The sequence below is a fragment of the Anomaloglossus baeobatrachus genome, chromosome 9, assembly GCF_048569485.1.
Source record: "Anomaloglossus baeobatrachus isolate aAnoBae1 chromosome 9, aAnoBae1.hap1, whole genome shotgun sequence".
In the NCBI taxonomy this organism is placed as follows: Eukaryota; Metazoa; Chordata; class Amphibia; order Anura; family Aromobatidae; genus Anomaloglossus; species Anomaloglossus baeobatrachus.
The window spans coordinates 36900217-36923332 of NC_134361.1; the positions used below are offsets into that span (position 1 = coordinate 36900217).

The following is a 23116-nucleotide window of genomic DNA, read 5'->3' on the forward strand; positions in this document are numbered from 1 at the left end:
TGCTAAGTTTGGATTTTGTGATATTTGTTATGCGGCAGGATCGCCTTTGCTGGGGTCAAAGGATACAGTGTCTGCAGCAACATCATGAATCAGGCTTCACAGCGGGGACGCTGTCTGGAAACTGCTCATGACCAATTTTATCACAGTGTGCAAACAAAACTACAGAAGAGCAACTATTTTTTTCCTGTCCACCTCCCATTGCACAATTTGCAAAACACGACTGCTAACAAGCTCGGAGGCTGGTCAAATGGCAACATGAAGACGGTGACGAATCAAAGTGAAATATTGATTAAAAGGAATTTTTTTTATCTTGGGATAGGGGATGAATTACTAATAGCTGCGGGTCAGAGCACTGGGCACCCCAAAGATTCAGAGAAAGTGGTTCCATATGTAATGCAGTCACAACTTACGGGTTGTACAAACAGAAGAGTAGTCAGGAAAGCCGGGGTCTGGTAGCAGGAGGACACGTATGAAGTCAGGGACTAGACAGAGGCGAACTCAAGTCACAATCCAGGGGAAAAAATTCCAGGAAGGCACGTAATAGTGTAACGCCCCTGTAAACGGGTCGTTACAGGGTATTAAATGTTACCCCATTTTTCCCGGGCAGGAGGAAGAAGAGTCCCCACAACACACACTCACATCACACTGGCAGGAAGGAGTTAATAGCTTTTGCAGCATGAAGTTTGTTCTGAGTCCATGACTCATCCTGTCTCGTTAATGAGCAGGTGGCTGGACACAGGCAGGTCCCCATGACAACCAAGGGGGGGGGCCTGAAGGAGTGAGTTTAGTGCAGAACACACAGAAAGTTTAGTTAGAACGTTAGAGGCTGCAGGAGAGTGCAGACGTCCAGACAACAGCTCCCTGCTGAGGAGATGCCACGAGACCAGGGCTGATAACACCTAGAGGAGGGGAATGGAGCTGAGGACTGGGGTTCCCTGGAGAAAGTTGTACCCGCTGGCGGTTGTGTTAGGTCCGCTACCGGGGATGAGAGAGACAGAGAGGTGGCGAGTTCCCAAGATGCTCTATGCCACGGGGACGGCTCTAACGCACCGAAAGGGAGAGAAACCCAGAACACCTCACCGGACACCCCTTCCTCCTACCTGCCCGGGACCGACCAAAGGCTACAGGTGGCGAGGACCAGCACCCGGGTGCGATGTGAAACGGACTTTAAATAAAGAACAACTGGAACCACACTCTGTGACTGCTGTGAGTAATGCCGCCGCACTGTGCCCCCGGTGTCCCTGAGGACTGTTGTCCTGGGTCTCATAAACCTCCCGGGGCCACCCCGCTCTCCACCCGTGGGGAGCGATTCCATCCGGCTGCCCGTAACACCTGCCCCGGAGAGAGACTGCGCAGCGGCGGCTGAACACCTGGCCGCAAACCACGGGTGGCGCTGCAAGCATCCCCCGTCCCTGTCCCGTACCGTTTCCTGGGGGGAGAGCTCAAACCTATGTGGCCTGGTATCCAACACCAGGCCACATAGGTTTGAGCTCTGTGTTGAGCCACCGCTGTGATTTTCAGGTGTTTTACGCCTCCCCTGATGAGCAGATAATGTGAAACGCGTCGGGAGTCACCTGGTTTCTTCTACTAAGGGTCAGCCACAACAGGGCCAGCTGTGGACTGCCCTTGTAAGGGCGGGAGTCATTGTGGATAACTAAAGGGTCAGTTTAATCCCAGACAGGGCTAGTGACCAAGCCACTACTCCCACCGTGCCGGTATTTGGACTAAACAACACGGGAGAACTTTGATCCATCCATGGGACGAAAGGACTGGGTGAGATTGTTCCACTTCAAGTGGTCTTGATATTGCATTTCCTCTTATTATATACTATAGGATGTGATTGATATCTAGCATAGTATATCCATATAGGAGTTACCATCTTTTGGATATTACAGTCTATGGTGTTTGTTTCGGCTTAAATTGTCCTCTGTTGGTACGTTACACTACTGTAATTTAACAGCTGGGCAATTATTTTCATCCATTTAAGCCTAAATGGTACTAATGCTGACTGGGCTAATTGGCATACTATCTTCATTGTGATTATATATATATCCTGTAAGCTACATATACCCAGTAATAATCCAGCTTATTAGCAGTGCCATTATAGCCAACTGTGCACAAGATCTCCCTACCCCTCCTGTGTTGGCTGTAAAGGGTGAACGTCTCCCGTTCCCCTGTTTATTGAAATATGTTGGCGCCATAAATACATGAACCGTATTGGCCTCAACATTTTTCTGGTTTTAATTGGTGTTTGGATCACTGTATGTTATTCACGTTATTTTAAATAACCCAATTAAAGGTTAAGTTTTATTATCACATGTTGCTATATCCAAAACACCACAGCTGCAGCAGTCACAACTCCTCAGCTTCTTTCAAAGCCAGGCTCCTACCAAAGTTGTCAGTGGAGAATAAGAGTATATAACTGGCGTCAGATGGTAAGACACGTAACTTTTTTACGTGGTCACAAAAGAGCTGCACCTGAGATAAAGGCTACAAAGGATAGCCAGATAGGAAAGAGTGCTTAACCCCTACAGCACTAAAAGAAAGTAGATTCACTGAAATAGAAGTTGTAGACCTGTGCATAATAAGGTGCTGTGACTTTCCGGTCCCAGACGTCTCCCCAGAGCGGGACACACTCATGACATTAAGTATTAGGTTCCCTAATATTAAGCTGATCACGGGCTGTCCTGTTTTCCCAGTGATTTGCTCAAATCTTTGGGGGAACACTGCAGCAAGTTTTTAACTTTTCTGCAGTGCCACCATTGGTAGAATAAAGTATTGCATAATTTGTGTTTAAAATTAAGGGTTTTTCATGCAAAGCATGGACATGCCAGTCCTCCAAACAAGACATGCTCTTTGTACACACTCTATTATATAAAAAGTCAATACCCCAGTACTGTATGTTGACTCACACGTCAGTCTATAATAAAGACATATTACCGCCGATCAGGGAAATGTCACCGTGTATAGGTTACTATATCAACGATCAATTAAGACGAATCGCCCGTCAATTCTGCTGACAGCTCCGATCATGATGAACGATCTCAGGCTTATACAGTGTTCTGCAAAATGTCTGCATTGCCATATTGATTCTCTTTCATTTTTTATAGTTACAGGCTCCTATAATGTTGGGTGGGGGGTATAATCTACAGTCGGGAGTGAAGTCATCACATGATCATGGATACAGTAATGGATTACCTGTCATGTAATGTAAGCCCACCATACCACCATACATTAGAATCCCCATCCGTGGTACACTTTTAGATGCTGCCCTGGTTGGCTCAGAAATGCCCACTTTAAGACACATTTCCATTTCTTAGAAGAAAAAACAAAAAGCCAGCACCAAATGTGCACTTCAGCACTAAACATTCCAAACTGTACTTATTATAAAAATTTTGAGATTTTTGGCAAAAAATTGCAATTTCTTGAGCTGCCTCGCCACGTCACGGCAAATCTCATTTGAGGCAGTCCTACACTAAAATATTTTTATAAAATGTGCCATACGGCCTCACATATGAATAGTAGAACTGCTCTTAGCAGCACTCACCTGGTCTATTTCAATCCCGTACCCATGACTGAGTCATGGCTGTGGGCGGGACAGGTCCAAGCAAATGCTGCATGAAGTAAATAGCCTGTGGACAAAGCCTGATGACTTAATGTGAACAGTCACCAACCGCCAAAATCTAGACAGATGGAATACATCCCAAATTGGGGTGCATAGCAAGGTGGGGGTCAGCCACCGACCAATTCAATGAAGAAAAAACAAAAAGCCAGCATCTGTTTAGATTTTGGCGGTTGGTGACTGTTCACATTAAGTCATCAGGCCTTGTCCACAGGCTTTTTACTTCATGCAGCATTTGCTTGGACCTGTCCCGCCCACAGCCATGACTCAGTCATGGGTATGGGATTGAAATAGACCAGGTGAGTGCTGCTAAGAGCAGTTCTACTATTCATATGTGAGGCCGTATGGCACATTTTATAAAAATATTTTAGTGTAGGACTGCCTCAAATGAGATTTGCCGTGACGTGGCGAGGCAGCTCAAGAAATTGCAATTTTTTTGCCAAAAATCTCAAAAAAAAATAAAAATATTTTAGAATAAGTACAGTTTGGAATGTTTAGTGCTGAAGTGCACATTTGGTGCTGGCTTTTTGTTTTTTCTCCATTTCTTAGAAGTCTATGATGAGGAGCAATTGCTCAAATTTCCGCTAGTTGAAAGCTATCTAGAAATCTATACTTCCAACCTTACATTACACATAGCCCCTTGCCAGTCAACTATTATATACATCCTGCTTTAAATGGTTGTCCACACCTCTTTTCCCCTACATCCAATCCCAGTGTAGTCTAAAAATAAAAAAACTACTGATCCGCCACATAGTCTCTCTGTAGTGCTGCCCAGGTCCTCCACTGGTCTCCTTGCATCCACTTTCATCTGTGATGAGTATAAGACCAAAGTGGCCACCTACTGATCCCTGACTGGTTTTCCATAGTGTTGCTTAGGTTCCCCAATGGTCTCCTTGCTTCCACTTTCATCTGTGATGAGTATAAGACCACTGTGGCCACCTACTGATCCCCAACTGGTTTTCCCATAGTGCTGCTTAGGTTCCCCAATGGTCTCCTTGCATCGACTTTCTTCTCTCGGAACCGTATAAGACTACTGCAGTCACCTGCTGACCCTTCATTGCTTCTCCATAATGCTATACAGGTTCCCCACTGGTTTCCCTTCTTCCTTTTTCAATGATGATGGGTGTAAGACCACTGCAGCTACCTACTGATTCCCCACTGGTTCTCTGTAGTGCTGCCCAGGTTCCCCCTAGTCATGTTTTTCTTATTAATTAGTGATGACTATAAGACTAATTTGGCCAGCTACTGTTTCCCAATGGCTCTGCATAGAGCTGCCTGGGTCCTTCACTGATCTCCTTGCTTTCTTTTTCATCAGTGATGAGTGTAAGACCACTGCAGCCATCAACTGATCCACCACTGGTTTTCTGTAGTGCTGGCCAGGTTCCCCACTCGTCTCCTTTTTTACTTTTTCATTGGTGATGGCTGTAAGACTAATGGCCCACCTACTGATCCCCAAGACTCTGCGTGGTGCTGCCTTGGTCCTTCACTGATCTCCTTTCCTCCACTTTGCTCATTAATTTGTGTAAAACCACTGCAGCCATCTACTGATCCTTCACTGCTTCACTATAATGCTGCCCAGATCCCCACTGGTCTCCTTTCTTCCTTTCTCAATTGTGATGAGTGTAAGACCACTGCAGCTACTTATTGATCCCCCACTGGTTCCCTGTAGTGCTGCCCAGATATCCCCTTGGTCTCCTTTGTCAGTTTTTCATTGGTGATGGCCATAAGACTAATGTGGCCAGCTACTGATCTCCTATGGCTCTGCGTAGTGCTGCTTGAGTCCTTTACTGATCTGCTTGCTTCCTCTTTTATCAGTGATGGGTATAAAACCACTGCAGCCATCTACTGATCCACCATTGCTTGTCCATAGTGATGCCCAGGCCCCCCACTGGTCTCTTTTCTTCCTTTTTCATTGGTGATGGCTTTAAGACTAATGTGTTCAGCTATTGATCCCCAATGGCTCTGCTTAGTGAAGCCTGAGTCATTGACTAGTCTCTTTGCTTCCTCTTTAATCTGTGAAGAGACTACTGAACCATCTACTGATCTTTCACTGTATTCACTATAATGCTGCCCAGATCTCCCACTGGTCTCCTTTCTTCTTTTGTCAATGGTGATGTGTGTAAAACCACTGCAGCTACTTACTGATCCCCCACTGGTACCCTGTACAGCTGCCCAGGTTCCCCCTGGTCTCCTTTGTCGTTTTTCATTGGTGAGGGTTATAAGACTAATGTGGCCAGCTACTGATCCCCTACGGCTCTGTGTAGTGCTGCCTGGGTCCTTCACTGATCTCCTCGCTTCCTCTTTCATCGGTAATGGGTGTAAAACCACTGCAGCCATCTACTGATCCACCATTGCTTGTCCATAGTGATGCCCAGGTCCCTCACTGGTTCCCTTCATCTTCTTCTTCAAATGGGAATAAGACCACGTAGCTGAAGGGGGCCACATATCCATATGCTCAGAGTGGAAATTATGTGCCGCCCCCGCATCAGCAGCCGGGCTGCTCGGACCCGGATTCGCGGTGGTTCGAGGGGTCTCGGGACCCGGGAGTCGGAGTTTTGCAGCCACTTGGATAAAAGGGGGAGTATTTACATGGGATGATATGGTTAAAGTTCGTGACGCCACCCGTGGTGTGTGGTAAGCTGGATTACCACTGCTGCGATTGGGAGTACCCAATGGCGATGGTGTGGGCTGATAGGTGTTTAACCCCTCCACGGGTAGGGGAATGCCCCGGGACTCGGTGATGGTGATGGAGAAGTGCCGTTGGGACGGTACACACTTGTGTACTCACTCAGTCCAATAACGCTGACACCAACAACTGTAGTAAACCAAAGTTCTGGACACCGCTGCCGCTGGGAGGGAGCACGCCGGTATCCCGTGCCCGTTGGTGTTGCCTGTTAGTCTGTGACCTTTACCTTGGCACCTAATTTCTGGTTGGTCCCTTTAGTATAAAACTGATCGGGTCCCGGTCACCAGTATGGCTGACTGGGTGAGCTTGCTCTCAGGGTTCACACTTGGGATTTACTGGTGGGAAAGTCCTATCCCCCTCGTTGAGCTAGTACCCCGATTTTGGAGCGGGTGGAGAACGGATCTTGAAGGCTCTGTCCTCGTTGGGTAAATTGTCAGGATGCCTGAAGCTTCTTCCTGACCTAGGGTCAACCCCGTACCCCGTCGTGCCCTGGCCCTAGCCCGGGTGATGGCACAAGGCCGCCGGCTGTCCTCCTCAACAGTCCGTGCCATTTGTCACGATCCCCAGCCACCGGAGTCCAGCTGCTACCAGGCCCAGACCAACGTCTGCCACCTAGTAGTCTCAAGGAGCCCAGCTCCTGACCTCCTCACAGTTTCACCTCCAACACTCCACTGTTCTGCTCCTGACACTCCTGACCTCCCCTTAACCAACCCCCCAAGTGGGCGACCCTATTCCACTCAGGCCGTCCACTGGTGTGTCTTGTGGGTGTGGTGCAGGGTGTTCCTAGGATTTTGATTAGCTTGTTCTTGGCAACATCAAAGGTCAGGGACCCGTAACCAAGGAGGAGATGGATATTGCACAGAAGGGCAGATTGCACAATACCATGTGACGACCTGATAGGCCAGGGCATCACAATTACAGAGACTAAGGGTGGCTTTACATGCTGCGATATCCGGCCCGATATCGCTAGCATGCGACCCACCCCCATCGTTTGTGCGAAACGGGCATATCGCTGCCCATCGCGCACAAAATCCAGCAACCCAGTCACACATACTTACCTGCATAGCGACGTCGCTGTGACCGGCGTACCGCCTCCTTTCGAAGGGGGCGGTCCGTTCGGCGTCACAGCGACGTCAGTAAGCGACCGCCCAATGAAAGCGGAGGGGCGGAGATGAGCGGGACGTAACATCCCGCCCACCTCCTTCCTTCCGCATTGTGGCCGAAGGCAGGTAAGGAGATGATCCTCGTTCCTGCGGCGTCACACACAGCGATGTGCACTGCCGCAGGAACGAGGAACAACTTCGCCCCTGCGACAGCAGCGATAACTGGCAGCGGACCCCCATGTCAACGAAGAGCGATTTTGGACGTTTTTGCAACGATCCAAAATCGTTCCTAGGAGTCACACGCTACGACATCGCTACAGCGGCCGGATGTGCGTCACAAAATCCGTGACCCCAACGAGATCGCTGTAGCGAAATCGTAGCGTGTAAAGCCCGCTTAACGCTATACATTCTGTTTCAGTGATACAGGCATGTGATCGCTGCAGTCTATCAGTGGATGGAGGAGGAAGCGAAGAAACCAGCGGGGGACAAGGGCAGCACTATGGACGAACTATTGAAAATCAGTATAGACTTTTTTTTATTTTTAAACCCCAATGGGTTCAGTTTTAGGGAGAAAAGAAGGGTATGGACAGACACGGCATTCAATGATAAAATCACATACGGTGGAGAAGGTTCACTCCTAGGTGTATGTTGACCTATACCGGGACTTTTAATTGTCCAACAGCATGGAAGCCATAGATTGGCGGCCTCTGACTGACAGGACTTGCTGTGTCGCATAACGATACATCACTTAAGTAGGCATTGATTGGCACTGACGATCTTTCTGGATGGCATGACACACATAGACTTGCTCATCAAGTTGACCTGGCTTGCTTGAGGTCCTCCCCCCCTCTCCACCATCTTCCTCATCTTCGTTGGTCCATTACCTTCAGTCTCTCTGTGTTTATATCACAGATTCTCGTCTCGTTTAGTTCTCCGTGCACCGCGCTCCCCGCCCGGCTGCTCTGAATCATTTGTAAGTGTTCAGCACCTGCTGGATAAACTCCCAGTTCTCATCAAGGACTGGACTCCAGCCAGCGGCTGACAAAACACACGTCTCGGGGCTGCCACATGACCATTGTTCATGTGAGCTCTGCTGTGACAGGCCATGTTTTAGAACACATACAGAAAAACAATACCACAAAGAAACACGCCGATGACTTCTGTGCTGGAAAATGTATTAAAATCCCGCTGCTAACACATTGTGTCACTCATCACAATCTGTCAGAGGCGACTGGGGGACTCCTGGGCTCCAAATGTTCTCAGTCTAAATATAAAATGCAGGAATCAAATTGATGTTAAATATACAGACAGAAGAGGAAGATGACCTACATGTACCCACTCAATCACTTCCCCTAGAGCCTTATTCTACAGCTCGGGCACATTTATCAACATACCTTCTGCTATCACTACACCTTCCCGCCACCCTGCTATTCCTGTACTGACCCAAATACATCCACGTCTCTGCAAATCCACAGCGTCAATGGGCAAGTAGGACCCAGGGTCCCACTTTATGGGAAAAAAAAGTGAAAATGGGTCTGAAAAAAAGTCTGTCAAACTGCAATATGATACAAAAGAAGTAAATGCACAAAGCAAGAAGTCGCAACACAAGGGTGACAATGGGGATGGTATAAAAAGAAGGCACTGGCAATAGGGAGAGAGTACACCTCCTGCAACCCACCTGAGTATAGACACTAAGCTCCATAATGTCCCTTTGCGGGTCCTTCCCCCTGTGTCCGTCACATGCCTAGACCCTTGCTTGCCCTGGACTCACCCTGGCTAGTGAGAAGGCCAAAGAGAGTGGGACTGCCCTGGCAAAACCAGGCAGTCACAGTTAGGCCCCTCCATAACACCTTCCCTCACTAGGAAGCACACAGCCAACCAGAAAACCCTAGTCACCCCCCCTTAGGGAAAGATAGACACACCAGTGGGCGTGACCAGGCGGTTGGAACACGCCCACCCAGGGGTCTAGGCAGCCCGGGGCGAGAAAAACAGGAGATCAGATCAGTTAAGTCAAGTCTGAAGTTCAGTTTGTAGAGGAGTGTGAGCTGGGGCTAGGGGTAGCTCCAGCGGTGAAGTCCAAGTTGAACGGTACCAGGGTAGAAGCCCTGGTGCCACTGGCTAGGAGGCAGACGGTGGTCTCTGTCAGCAGGAGACGGGAAGACGGCTCGGTGGAACCAAGGTGGACCGGGCCAGGGTTGTAGCCCGCTGGTACCGACACGGGGAACCGACCCGGAAACCGTAGCACAAAAGGGGGGTACTCGGACCCTGAAATCAGGACCAGAACCAACTGGAGCTGGTTAATTAACCGATTGAGGCCAGGACTAGAGGTCCTGTCCCACCCAAAGCCCCTCACAGAAGACAACAGCCCACCGATTAGGGATAAGAGGTCACCGCCGGGGCCCATAGATCCCAAGGGCCAGCGTTTGCGGGCACGGCTCCTTAGGCCACATCCAGCCGGGAGGGGACTCCTGAGTTTCACACTAGGAAAGTCCATCTTACATACAGCAGTGCAGGAAAAGGATAGAGACCACCAGTCGGGCGGGGGACCAGAACGCAACCGGTCGCGGCACCAACCACCCTCACCTTGGTTTACCATGGACTTGTGTGTTGTACTAACTGAGTACACCAGTACCCCCTGCGGTCGCCATCCCTTGCATGCACCAACCGGGTCCCGGGGCCACCATCCCTGCCCACGTGTCACGCTCCCCGGGTCCTCACCCCCGTTCCCCGGCTCACCTGCCACGCTCTCCGCTCCCCAGTCACCGGATTCCGTCCGTCCCAGGGCTCCGGGCCCCCGATCCCGGCGCCCGACAGCTTCCCTGGACCTGGCCGGCTCCCCTGCGTCCTCCTCGCAGCCTCCTTCCCTGGCTTCTGGCACCCGGGCGGCGCGCATGCGCATTAGGGCGCGCGCGCGGTCACTGACCCTTTCTTAAAGGGCCAGCGTCCATTAACAGGAAATGAGGTTGCACAGGTACAGGGTATATAGGGGGTCATTGTCCAAGGGGGCGGGGCCTGATCTTCGTGTTCCCTGAGCTAGGAGTCAGGTCTCTTGGTGTTTATGTGCCTGTACTCACCTATCTGTCTTTGTAGAGCCGTACCTGCCTCGCCATCCAGTCTGCCGTGTCCTGATCCCCGCACGCTGTCCGTCTGCCATCTGACAGTCCGTACCATCCCGGATCCCTGCGGTGACCCGTCATCTTGCTCCAGAGGTTCCGGACCCCGCCTGATATCACCTCGGCCTCCGAACCTGAGCTACGTCACCAAGACCACCTTCTGTGACTCCGTGGTCCCTGGGACTCCTCCGCTGCTTTCACTTGCACGGACTGTTCTACTGCCCATCAGTGCTTCAGCTGCCGGACTCCCTACCACCATCTCAGAGAGTTCGGTCCAGTGGATCCACCTCCTGGGTCTGCCCGACCGCCCGGCCGTGACAGTAAGATCAGGCCATGGATCCCGCTGCAGCACTAATGGCTCTGCAAGAGGAACTCCAACGCCAGCGTGAAGTCCAGACCCGCATGCTGCAATTCATGACCTCCGTGGACACCCGCCTGTACACATTACAAGCATCAATGACGCCTGCGGCACCCAGGTCCCCCGCCAGGCAAGCCATGGCCCCCGCACCAGTGGCAACCTCGTCAGATGCTTCCCGACTCCGTTTGGCGTCACCTCCTCGTTATGCTGGAGATCCCAAGACCTGCAGGGGCTTCATAAATCAATGTTCCCTTCATTTCACGCAGCTGCCACATCTGTTCGCCTCCGACCAAGCCAAGGTCGCCTTTATAATGTCCCACCTAGAGGGCGAGGCGCTGGCGTGGATGAACCCCTTGTGGGAGAAGGAGGACCCCATGACCAAGGATCTTCAACAGTTCCTGCAGGCATTCCGCAGCACCTTTGACGAGCCGGGACGCGCTTCTGCCTCTGCTTCATCACTCCTCCGCCTACGTCAAGGAACACTGACGGTGGGCCAATACGCCATCCGTTTTCGCACTTTGGCTTCAGAACTCGGGTGGAATAATGAGGCCCTAACAGCCGCCTTCTGGGAGGGACTCTCGAGTCGCATCAAGGATGAGTTGGCGGGTCGGGACGTGCCCTCCACCCTAGATGCCCTGATTGCCCTAGCAACTCGTGTGGACATACGTTTTCAGGAGCGCTCCAAAGAGCTATCTCGTGAGAGACGCCCGTTACGGCATTCATCTCCTCCTCAGAAGCCCTCCGTACCTCAGTCATCAACAGCTGGGAGTCCCGTCCACGAGCCCATGCAGATTGACCGAGTGCGTCAGTCTGCACAACGTAGAGCAGAGCGGCTTGCCCAGGGTCTCTGCTTTTACTGCGGTGAGGGCACACACCTCCTCCGTTCCTGTCCGGAAAGGCCGGGAAACTCCAAAGCCTAGGGTTGGTAGGAGAGGCCACCCTAGGTGCTGGGACTCTCTCTGATCCGGTCACATGGACCGTGCAAGTGACAACGGGAGAGACGCGGTTCACGGCTGAGGCCTATCTTGATTCCGGGGCAGCAGGCAATTTCATCCAGCAAGCCACCGTGGACAAATACCAGGTGCCTGTTATCCCACTCAACAAGCCCCTGGTGATTGCCTCTGTGGATGGGAGACCCCTTTCTGACACCATCTCCTGGACCACCAGGCCGGTTGAACTGCGCATCGGTGCTCTTCACACCGAGAACATCGCCTTCTACGTCCTTCCGCACATGTCCCATCAGATCCTGCTGGGCCTTCCATGGTTACGGACTCACGAACCATCAGTCAGCTGGGGCACTGGCGAAATCACCCGCTGGGGTGCTTCGTGTCATGAGAGATGCCTAAAATCCACACAACCCATCCGACGACCTCCGGTTCCTGAGAACCTACCGGGGCTGCCCTCGGCTTATTGGTCCTTTGCTGATGTCTTTGATAAAAAAGAATCCGAGGTACTGCCGCCACATCGCCCCTACGATTGTGCCATCGACCTGCTCCCTGGAACAACGCCACCACGAGGACGGATATATCCTTTATCTCCAGCCGAAACAAGGGCTATGTCGACTTACATCTCAGAGAGCCTGGCTAGGGGATTCATTCGGAGATCCTCCTCTCCTGCTGGAGCAGGTTTCTTCTTTGTCAAGAAAAAAGAGGGCGATTTACGTCCCTGCATCGACTACCGGGGTCTGAATCAGATCACTGTTAAGAACAAGTACCCTCTGCCGCTCATCCCCGAATTGTTTGACCGGCTTAGAGGAGCTCGTCTGTTCACCAAGCTGGATCTTCGGGGTGCTTACAATCTGGTGCGCATCCGCTCTGGTGACGAATGGAAGACCGCGTTTAATACGCGCGATGGACATTATGAGTACTGCGTGATGCCCTTCGGCCTGTGTAACGCCCCTGCCGTCTTCCAAGAACTGGTGAACGACGTGTTCCGAGACCTCCTCTACACCTGTGTGGTAGTATATCTAGATGACATCCTTGTCTTCTCTCCGGACCTCCCAACCCACAGAGAGCACGTACAGCTGGTTCTACGACGACTAAGAGAGAACCGTCTGTACGCAAAGTATGAGAAGTGTGTCTTTGAGCAGTCTTCTCTCCCCTTTCTGGGGTACATCATCTCTGAGACTGGACTGCAGATGGATCCCAAGAAGGTCTCCGCCATTCTCAACTGGCCTCCCCCTTCTGGACTGAAGGCAATCCAACGCTTCCTGGGATTCGCCAACTACTACCGCCAATTCGTCCCTCACTTCTCTGCTCTGACTGCTCCACTTTCCGCTTTGACTAAGAAAGAGGCAAATCCAAAGGACTGGTCGCCTGCGGCCGACGCCGCGTTTGGCTCTTTGAAGCGGGCTTTTGCTTCCTCGCCTGTACTTCACCGTCCGGAGTTGAACCGCCAGTTCACCTTGGAGGTGGATGCCTCCTCCTCAGGAGCCGGAGCAGTGCTCATGCAGAAGTCCTCCTCCGGGAAGATGGTGACTTGCGGATTCTTCTCCAAGGGCTTCTCAGCGCCTGAACGCAACTATACCATCGGGGACCGAGAGCTCTTGGCAGTCAAACTGGCACTGGAGGAATGGCGCTACCTCCTGGAAGGTGCAGTGTATCCCGTGATCATCTACACGGACCACAAGAACCTAGAATACCTGCGGTCCGCTCAGCGACTGAACCCACGGCAAGCCAGGTGGTCCTTATTCTTTGCCAGGTTCGACTTTCAGCTTCACTTCCGACCCGCGGACAAGAATGTACGCGCTGATGCCTTGTCCAGGTCTTTCATGCCCATGGAGCAGGAGGAAGAGACTACCCAACCCATCATCTGTCCTAGCAACATCATTCCGGTGGCCCCTGTTACCCTAGCCCAGATACCGCCCGGGAAGACCTATGTCTCCGATACCGACAGGCAAAAAGTGTTACACTGGGGTCATGCCTCAAAAACAGCCGGGCATGCTGGTCAGAAGAGAACATGGGGTGCGATTGTACGCCATTACTGGTGGCCATCCCTTCGCACGGACGTCGCTGCTTTTGTCTCTGCCTGCTCCTCCTGTGCCAGGAACAAGACGCCCAAACACTTGCCCCATGGCCGTCTTCTGCCTTTACCGATACCCTCAGTCCCGTGGCAACACATAGCAATGGACTTTATTACGGACTTGCCATTATCCTCCGGGCACACAGTCATATGGGTCGTGGTTGATCGATTCTCCAAAATGGCCCACTTCGTTCCTATGGCCGGACTGCCCTCTGCTCAGGAACTCGCGGAAGCCTATATACATCACATCTTCCGCTTGCATGGCTTTCCATCCCACATAGTGTCCGACAGAGGAACTCAGTTCACCTCCCGCTTCTGGAGGGCTCTATGCAAACATCTGGGAGTGACTCTGGACTTTTCTTCTTCTTACCATCCTCAGTCTAACGGCCAAGTGGAGAGGGTCAATCAAATCGTGACCTCATACCTACGTCACTATGTCAACGCCCATCACGACGACTGGTCCTCGCTTCTGCCTTGGGCTGAATTCTCCCATAACCACCACGTCAGTGAGTCATCCTCCGAATCTCCCTTCCATGTTGTTTACGGACTCCAGCCCGCCGTCCCATTGCCTATATCCCCTTCATCGGATGTCCCGGCTGCTGATACTGCAGTTCGTGACTTTGCTACCATTTGGGACTCTGTCAAAGCGTCCCTTGGGCGCGCTTCCCAGCGGATGAAGAAACACGCTGACAAGAGACGTCTGGATCCTCCGTGTTTCTCTCCTGGTGACCTGGTCTGGCTTGCTTCCCAGTACATCCGATTGAAGATACCTTCCTACAAGCTGGGTCCTCGCTACATCGGGCCGTTTAAGGTCCTCAGCAAGATCAATGAGGTATCCTACAAGCTACAGCTCCCGGCCACGATGAGGATACCCAACTCCTTCCACGTCTCTCTGCTCAAGCCGGTTGTCCTTGGTCCCTTCTCCGCTGCTGCCAGTCCGGTCCCTCCTCCTATTGCCGATGATGACATCTATGCGGTAAGGGATATCGTGGCCATGAAGACCGTACGAGGTCGACAGTTCTTCCTGGTGGACTGGGAAGGGTATGGTCCTGAGGATAGGTCTTGGGAGCCCAGGGAGAACGTGGGCACTCCTCTTATCCGTGCCTTCATGTCCCGGTTGCGGGGAGGGGGGCGTGGGGGGGGGGGTACTGTCACGCTCCCCGGGTCCTCACCCCCGTTCCCCGGCTCACCTGCCACGCTCTCCGCTCCCCAGTCACCGGATTCCGTCCGTCCCAGGGCTCCGGGCCCCCGATCCCGGCGCCCGACAGCTTCCCTGGACCTGGCCGGCTCCCCTGCGTCCTCCTCGCAGCCTCCTTCCCTGGCTTCTGGCACCCGGGCGGCGCGCATGCGCATTAGGGCGCGCGCGCGGTCACTGACCCTTTCTTAAAGGGCCAGCGTCCATTAACAGGAAATGAGGTTGCACAGGTACAGGGTATATAGGGGGTCATTGTCCAAGGGGGCGGGGCCTGATCTTCGTGTTCCCTGAGCTAGGAGTCAGGTCTCTTGGTGTTTATGTGCCTGTACTCACCTATCTGTCTTTGTAGAGCCGTACCTGCCTCGCCATCCAGTCTGCCGTGTCCTGATCCCCGCACGCTGTCCGTCTGCCATCTGACAGTCCGTACCATCCCGGATCCCTGCGGTGACCCGTCATCTTGCTCCAGAGGTTCCGGACCCCGCCTGATATCACCTCGGCCTCCGAACCTGAGCTACGTCACCAAGACCACCTTCTGTGACTCCGTGGTCCCTGGGACTCCTCCGCTGCTTTCACTTGCACGGACTGTTCTACTGCCCATCAGTGCTTCAGCTGCCGGACTCCCTACCACCATCTCAGAGAGTTCGGTCCAGTGGATCCACCTCCTGGGTCTGCCCGACCGCCCGGCCGTGACACCACGGAGGGGTTAACAACTTGCTGCACAACATCTCCCCCGGGTGCCCCGTAACAGCAGCGGTGGTGTTCCACCTCACCACACACCGTGGGTGGCGTCACGAACTTAATACGGCCAGCCCGTACATATACGTCCCCCCATTTATTCAGCGTGTCCGCGAGACCCCCGGATCCGGGGACCCTTGAGCCACCACCCCTGAAGGCCCGGATCCGAGCAGCGCCGGCTGCTGGCACAGGGGCGGCGCAAGAGCAGTAGTCTCTACAATAATACAATACTACAACACAATAATACAATATAAGGTAAAACACTATGCACTTAAACAACACCTCTGCAATAAACTTAATTGAATCAACAGTATCCTATGCACCACTCCACCACTCGTACTGCTTGGTGCAGCTCTCCACCAGCTGCAACTTTGTAGAGAATCCAAAAAATTCCAAGGCACCGAGAAGCTCCTGTCCGTTTATAGATATTTATTTGTCCCAGCATACAAAAGAAAAAGTGCAAAAAAGTATGTAATTTTTTTGGCTTGAAAAGGCCCTCTGTCGGCTGAAACTTTTTTTGCACTTTTTCTTTTGTATGCTGGGACAAATAAAGATTTATAAACAGAGAGGAGCTTTTCGGTGCCTTGGAATTTTTTGGATTATCAACACCTCTGCAATAGTCACGATTCCTCAGCTTCTTCCGCAGACTGGCTTCTTCTAAAGGGGACAGCATAAGAATGAGATTCTATAACCGACATCAGATGGTAAGACACATGACTATTTATAGTGAAGGGGAGTGGTCACAAAAGAGCTGCACATGGGACTAAGGCTACAAAGGACAGCCAGATAGGAAAGAGTGCTTAACTCCTGCAACACTAAAAGAAATTAGATACATTTGTGACGCCCCTGGATTATCAGGTCGTCACGGGGTACTGCACGCTCTTTTCCCTTAGTGCAGTATTCAAATCCCTCATGGTTCTGGGTCACCATCTTACAGTGCTGCCTCCAACAGCAAATCAAATCCTAGATTCACCCTGCACCACTCCCATTAGACACACCAGTGGGCGGCTTGAGCGGAATAGGGTCGCCCACCTGGGGGTCAGGAGGAGAGTGTGGAGTGTCAGCGAAGTGAAGTGGAGGAAGCAGGGAGCGGTGGCTCCTCGGAGTAGCTGTCTAGGTTGTAGGTGGTGGCCTGGACCTAGAGGAGTCAGATCCCCGGTCGCAGGGGATTGAGGCAAGGTGCCTGGACCTATTGAGTGAACGGTCAGCATCCTGGTCCCATCACCGGTCCGGGACCGAAGGCACGGTGGGTTACACGGACCCTAGGTCGGGGAGAAATTTCAGGCAATCCGGCAATTAACCTACAGAGAGCGAAGCCTTTATGGACTGTTCTCACTAGCGCAACGAGGGGGTTAGGGCCTTCCACATACGCAGACTACAAAAATCGCAAGCGTGAGCCCTGAGAGCAGGCTCCCTCACTTAGCCACAGTGGGGAGCGGGGTCCGGCAAGTTCCAGACTACCGAGCCACTTCAGTGAATCAAAACTTAGTGCCAGGAGGCAGGACACGGATCACCAGGCAGCACTGCAGGGGACGGGACCCGAACGAGCTCCCCTTGAGAGACAGTGGCACCCAGAGACTTGGTTTACCCGGTTGTCAGCGTCTGCTTATTGGCTGAGTGAGTACATGAGTGATCTCCCTGTCACGGCACTCAGTATTATCTCTCAGAGCCCTGGGGCCTACCCCTACCCATGGAGGGTAACAACACCTTGCTGCCCCATTCCATCACCCTGGGTACTCCCAACAATAGCAGCAGCGGTACTCCCAATTACCGCATACCACGGGTGGCGTCACAAACTATCATCTCCCTGTAAATATCCCCTTTTACTTTAGAGTGTGTCCCCGAGCCCCCCGGGTCCGGAGACCCTCGAGCCACGAACGGACATTGTCCACGGATCTGAGCGGTTCGATCCGCTGCTGGGGTGGCACGCATTCAAATACCAGAGTTGTAGACTTGCAAACAATAAGGCGTTGTGACCTTCTGGTTCCAGACTCGCCAGAGGTCTCCCCAGAGCGGGACACACTCATGATATAATGCCCATGTAGCACCATAACATGCTTTAAACAAGTATGTTATCCCCGATGCAGCAGGAACTAGTCTTTGAATGGGGCAGACCAAAATTTTAAGAAAGTATCACAAGAGCATGAAATGTTCTAAAATAAAAAAATACCTTTACTCACAACTTAAAGAGAACCTGTCACCAGATTTGGCGACTATAAGCTTCGGCCACCACCAGTGGGCCAATGGGCCGCTGTGTAGAACATAAAAATCACTTTATAATACTCACCTAAGGGGCGGTGCGGTGCAGACTAGTTGGATGGGTGTCTCTGTTCTCCGGTATTGGCACCTCCTCTTTTGGCCATCTTTGTCCTTCTTCTGAAGCCTGGGTGCATGACGTGTCCTACATCATCCACATAGCCAGAATTAAGGTCCCGTGCAGGCGCACTACAATACTTTGATCTGCCCTGCTCAGGGCAGATCAAAGTGTGCCTGCGCAGGACCTCAAAGCCATCAATGAGGATGACGTAGGACACTTGACGCCAGCTGCTGACGTATCAGGATCGCCCGGGGCTGCCTCTGGGCGGACACTTAACAGTATGTATATCTGCTGCCACCTTCGGTGGTAGTAGTGAAGACTCAGTGGCAGCTCCTGTCCACTTATCCGGATCAGTGAATGGTACCTTGGTCCAGTGGACCCACTCCCGTCTTGCCTGGCAACCCGGGTGTGACAGTGATGACTAGTTGTTTTGATGTCTCCCATACACAGCAAACACAGGCATAAACTATTATTGGTTTCTTTTCTCTGTGTTGCACATATTCAGAAGCAACATCAGCAGTATGGATGACATTACACAGCAGTACTGAGCAGTTTAGCTGTGAATCCAGCAGAGAGATGAGATAAAACACTTACTAGAGAGCTACAACCCCTTTTACTCCTTCCATCACTTTACTCTTTTACCCTTCCCTCTCCTTAGACTTCATATTTCAGCTTTCCCTTTGTCACCTCCTGACACTAACCTGTGTCTGAACCCTGAGCTCCTTAACGTCCCTAAACGGATTCTTCCCCCTGTCGCCGTCATGTGCCTAGTCCTGAGCTGTGTCTCCACTCACCCTGAATAGTGCAATGTCCGGTGAGTGCACTGGACTTCACCACTGCAAAAGTCAAACACAATGGAGGGAAGACAGACAGAGGAACATAGAAAAAAAGGATATACAAAAACACCAATGTTGCAGCCAAACAGCAGGGCTGCAAACGACTATATTCCAGCAGCTTCCAGAGACGTCCTCCCTACACGGTGGTCAGTTCAGAATTGAATTCTATAACCGGCATCAGGAGATGGAACATGTGACTATTTAAAGTGGTCACAAACTAGTTGAACCTGAAATTGTAGTAACAAGGAACTGCCAGCAAGGAAAGCTTTCATCTGATCCCTCAGTAAAATGAATTTGAGCTGTTTTTCCAAAGTGACTGATGAGTTCATAATGCAGAGGGGAGGAGACGTGGCTCACAAATGGAGAAAGAAGCATATTTTTCTGATAAGATACATTACAAGCGTCTTATATTCGTTGCTTCTATTGATTTTTGCAATGTTTGTTGAACTGACAGAGACCATTTAAGCTCCATCTGCTGTGTCTGTGCTTTCCGTACCGTACTCCGCTCTGTTCATATGTTTTCATCTTGTTCTACTTTCCGTCATCGTAGCTTAGGTCTAAGAAAACCCTATCTAGACAGATGCAATCTGATTTTTAGATCGGGGAAGCAGCTTGCTTGCAGTTATTTTGACCCCCAGTCAGATATTACAGAGATAATGACATCTGGCTAGAAATAATGAAGTCGCCGTATGTGACTGCAATACACTTCGGTGCATGTGATTATTTCATATGATAAAAAAAGGGCCAGATGACGTTGAAGGCAATCGGTTTGTAGCCGAGGCTCTTGTTGCTTGCGCGTGGCCCTAAATTTAGGAAAAAATGTGACTTTGACTTTTGCTATTTATTGGTACATGGCATAAACCCTTCAATGAGACTGAAAGTCATAGACTAACAAGTAACAGCACCACAGATGATTGCACCATTTCTGTAATCCGTTACCATTAACCATATTCTGAAAATGTTAATGAAAAATCTAATAAAAATATGTTGTACGCGAAATATGAAAAAATATATAACATCTTTGTAATGTCATCTACATCACTGCACATTAACTAGCTATGTTATTGTTATTATGCCTCCATATTGCTTATGATAAAGCTCTTTTTCTCTTATATAAAGGTGATTATATATATATATAATAAAAGAGTATAGGCCTAACTTACAAATAATCAGTCCCACCACCTTATGTATCTTGGGGTGTCACTATAATAGAAATCAAAAGGGTAGGAAGGCCCTAACAGTAGGGAAAGGAGAGATGGGTCACCTCCTGACACCAACCTGTGTCTGAACCCAGCTCAGCTCCTTAACATCCCTATACGGGTCCTTCCCCGTCGCCGTCACGTACCTAGTCCCTAGCTGTCTCTCCATCCTGAATAGTGCAAAGGCCGGTGAGTGCACTAGTCTTCACCACTGCAAGAGTCAAACACAGGGGAATATAGACAAAAGGATATACTCCAACACCAAAGTTGCAGCCTAAATACCAGGTCTGCAAATGACTAGATTCCAGTACCTTCCAGAGACATCTTCCCTACACAGTGCTCAGTTCAGAAATGAATTCAATAACCGGCATCAGGAGATGGAACATGTGACTATTTAAAGTGGTTACAAACCGGCTGCACCTGAGATTGGACTAACAAGGAACTACCAGCAAGGAAAGAGTCCTTAACCCTTGCTGCACCAAAAGACGTCCTCTCTACACATTGGTCAGTTCAGAAGTGAATTCTATAAGCAGCATCAGGAGATGGAACATGTGACTATTTAAGGTCAAGGGGAGTGGTCACCAACCAGTTGCATCTGAGATTGGAGTAACAAAGAACTACCAGCAAGAGAAGAGTCCTTAATCCTTTTTGTCCCAAAATAAATATACATGTAAAACCCAGAGTTTCACAAGGCAATGTGAACCTCAGATCCCAGACTGGTCAAAGGTCTCCTAAGGATGGGAGACACTCGTGAAAATAGGGTAGAAAAGTACTGGGCATAATAGATTTCATTTTGCCCCCTCCTCAAGGAAGGAAGACCATCACCAGCAGAATTATTCCTGGTCTCTATTAAGAACAGAAGCAAAATCAGCCAAGCTGAACAGTCAGTTTTATGGATGCAAGAGTAATAGCTGACAACTAAACAAGGTCTTGGCCAAAGGTTTAGGCATAAGGAAATTCTAAAGAAAACTTGTCGCTTGCCATAAATATGTATTTTTTTAAAACTGATGTCAAAGCCGCTGTTCTCCTGAATCCGTTGATATTTTTCTTTTATTCCTGCTCCTCTCAATTCCTGAGATATGGCACATCTTTAGTTTTTTTAGTATACTGGGGGTGGTCCTCAAAAAAGACGCCCACTTGGCTAGAGAGTGGAGAAATATGCCCACGTGGCTAAATGAGTAGGAAAAAGGGCCATAGCTCAGCAATGGAGAGTCATAGGAACAAAAGAAATACAACGCCGGATTCAGGAGAACAGCAGCTTTTACACCAGTAAAAAAAAAAAATTACAAATTTTAGGCAAGTGAGGGTCTTCTTTAACAGGGTGATAGGCTTGAATTCATTTTTCGCTTGCGCCATCCCATCACAGTCCAATCGTGATTGCTTCTTTCCGCTATTCCTGTACTAATTACACTACACCAGTTCCCTCCGCTATTCCGTGACATGGCCTCGTAATACCCTGCAAGAATCCTGCTAATGAAATAAGTGTCAATTACATGCTAATTAAGAGTACTTCATTAAAAGTGTTACAACATCTTCATCTGCTTCTCCACGTGTGGCAGGTGCACTGGAAAGGACTATCAAGAGGGTTACCTGGAGAAGTCGATGAGACTACTTCCTTCTCGAGGTTTTGGACTTGCAGGATGATTTATTCCAGTAAGTGATGACTAATCTTACTAGTAAGAGAGCTTTATATATATATATATATATATATATATATATATATATATTATATATATATCCTCCTATGTGACACTTGACTGTTCTACCCTTTGTCCTCGGCCTCATTTCGCATCCAAAATCTTTTCATGCTCTTTTCATTCCGTCCTCGTCTCTCGCTCCTTCTCTCTCCGCTGATTTTATTTTCTTAAAAGGTTGTGAAAGCTTTAATGGAACAATATATCAGTCAGAGAGCGAGAGAGACGAAGGGACAGAGCAAAGGAGGGGGAGACGAGGGGTAAAAAAAGATATAATGAGGACGAGAATTAACAGCGTAGAAAACGAGAGTATTAGCGGGTGGAAAAGACGGAGATTGTCGAGAACTGATGATAAAGGGGATCCAGAAGAGCGAAGAAAAGGTGTAACGCAAGAAGGAATTGGATGGGGATGGGTGGACAAAACCAGAAAATATGAGGGTACAAGACGGGGGCATACACTCATTACTTGGGGACATTAAGTAAAGCAGCGCAGTGGGTGCGAGGTGGTGATCGGACCATGGAGACTAGACAGAATGAAGAGACAATAGAGGGATTACAAAGATAAGAGTAAGGGAGGGAGAGCTAAGGAAGAGCCAGGATGGAGCTGAGGAATAAGGAGCAAGAAGGAGGCTTGAAGAACATTTCCATGTGAACAGTATTAAAGGGAATCTGTCATCACTTTTTTGGACTATAAGCTGCGGCCACCACCACTGGGCTCTTATATACAGCATTCTAACATGCTGTATATAAGAGCCCAGGCTGGGGTATAACATAAAAATCACTTTATAATACTTACCTAATGGTCGCGCAGTGGGCCTTATGGGCGTCTTTATTGTCCGATGTCGTGGCCGCCTCTTTTGGCCATCTTTGTGCTCCTTCTTCTCTAGCCGCGGTGCATGACGGGTCCGACGTCATCCACACTCGCTGGCATTCAGGTCCTGAGCAGGACAGATCAAAGTATTGTAGTGCGCCTGCATAGAACTGTGGCGCCCCTGAGGCTTCCGTCGCCACAGGACATTGCACCCCATCCAGCGGTGTGATGTCCCATTCTGGGTGAGGAAAGGAGTGAATGCCGGTCCCCTGGCAAATCTACACAACACCCATTGTTAGGTACACACTGGGACCAGGGATAGTGGCAGCAACCCTCCCATGCTGCATTCTGGGAGGGGCCGTAAGACCCATCCCTGCTCCTATAGGGAACAGCTTAGCAACTGGGGAGGTGGGAGGAGCCACCAGA

At 50.3% G+C, this 23116-nt stretch overlaps 1 long non-coding RNA gene across 1 annotated transcript in view; it reads left to right on the top strand.

Annotated features, from left to right (window-relative positions):
* The first annotated feature begins 829 nt into the window (after positions 1-829).
* LOC142250395 (uncharacterized) overlaps positions 830-23116 on the top strand; it is a 51106-nt gene continuing 28819 nt past the window's right edge. The window contains exons 1-2 of the long non-coding RNA XR_012725185.1: positions 830-1206; positions 21745-21838. This is a non-coding gene — a long non-coding RNA (uncharacterized LOC142250395). The remainder of the gene's footprint in view (positions 1207-21744; positions 21839-23116) is intronic.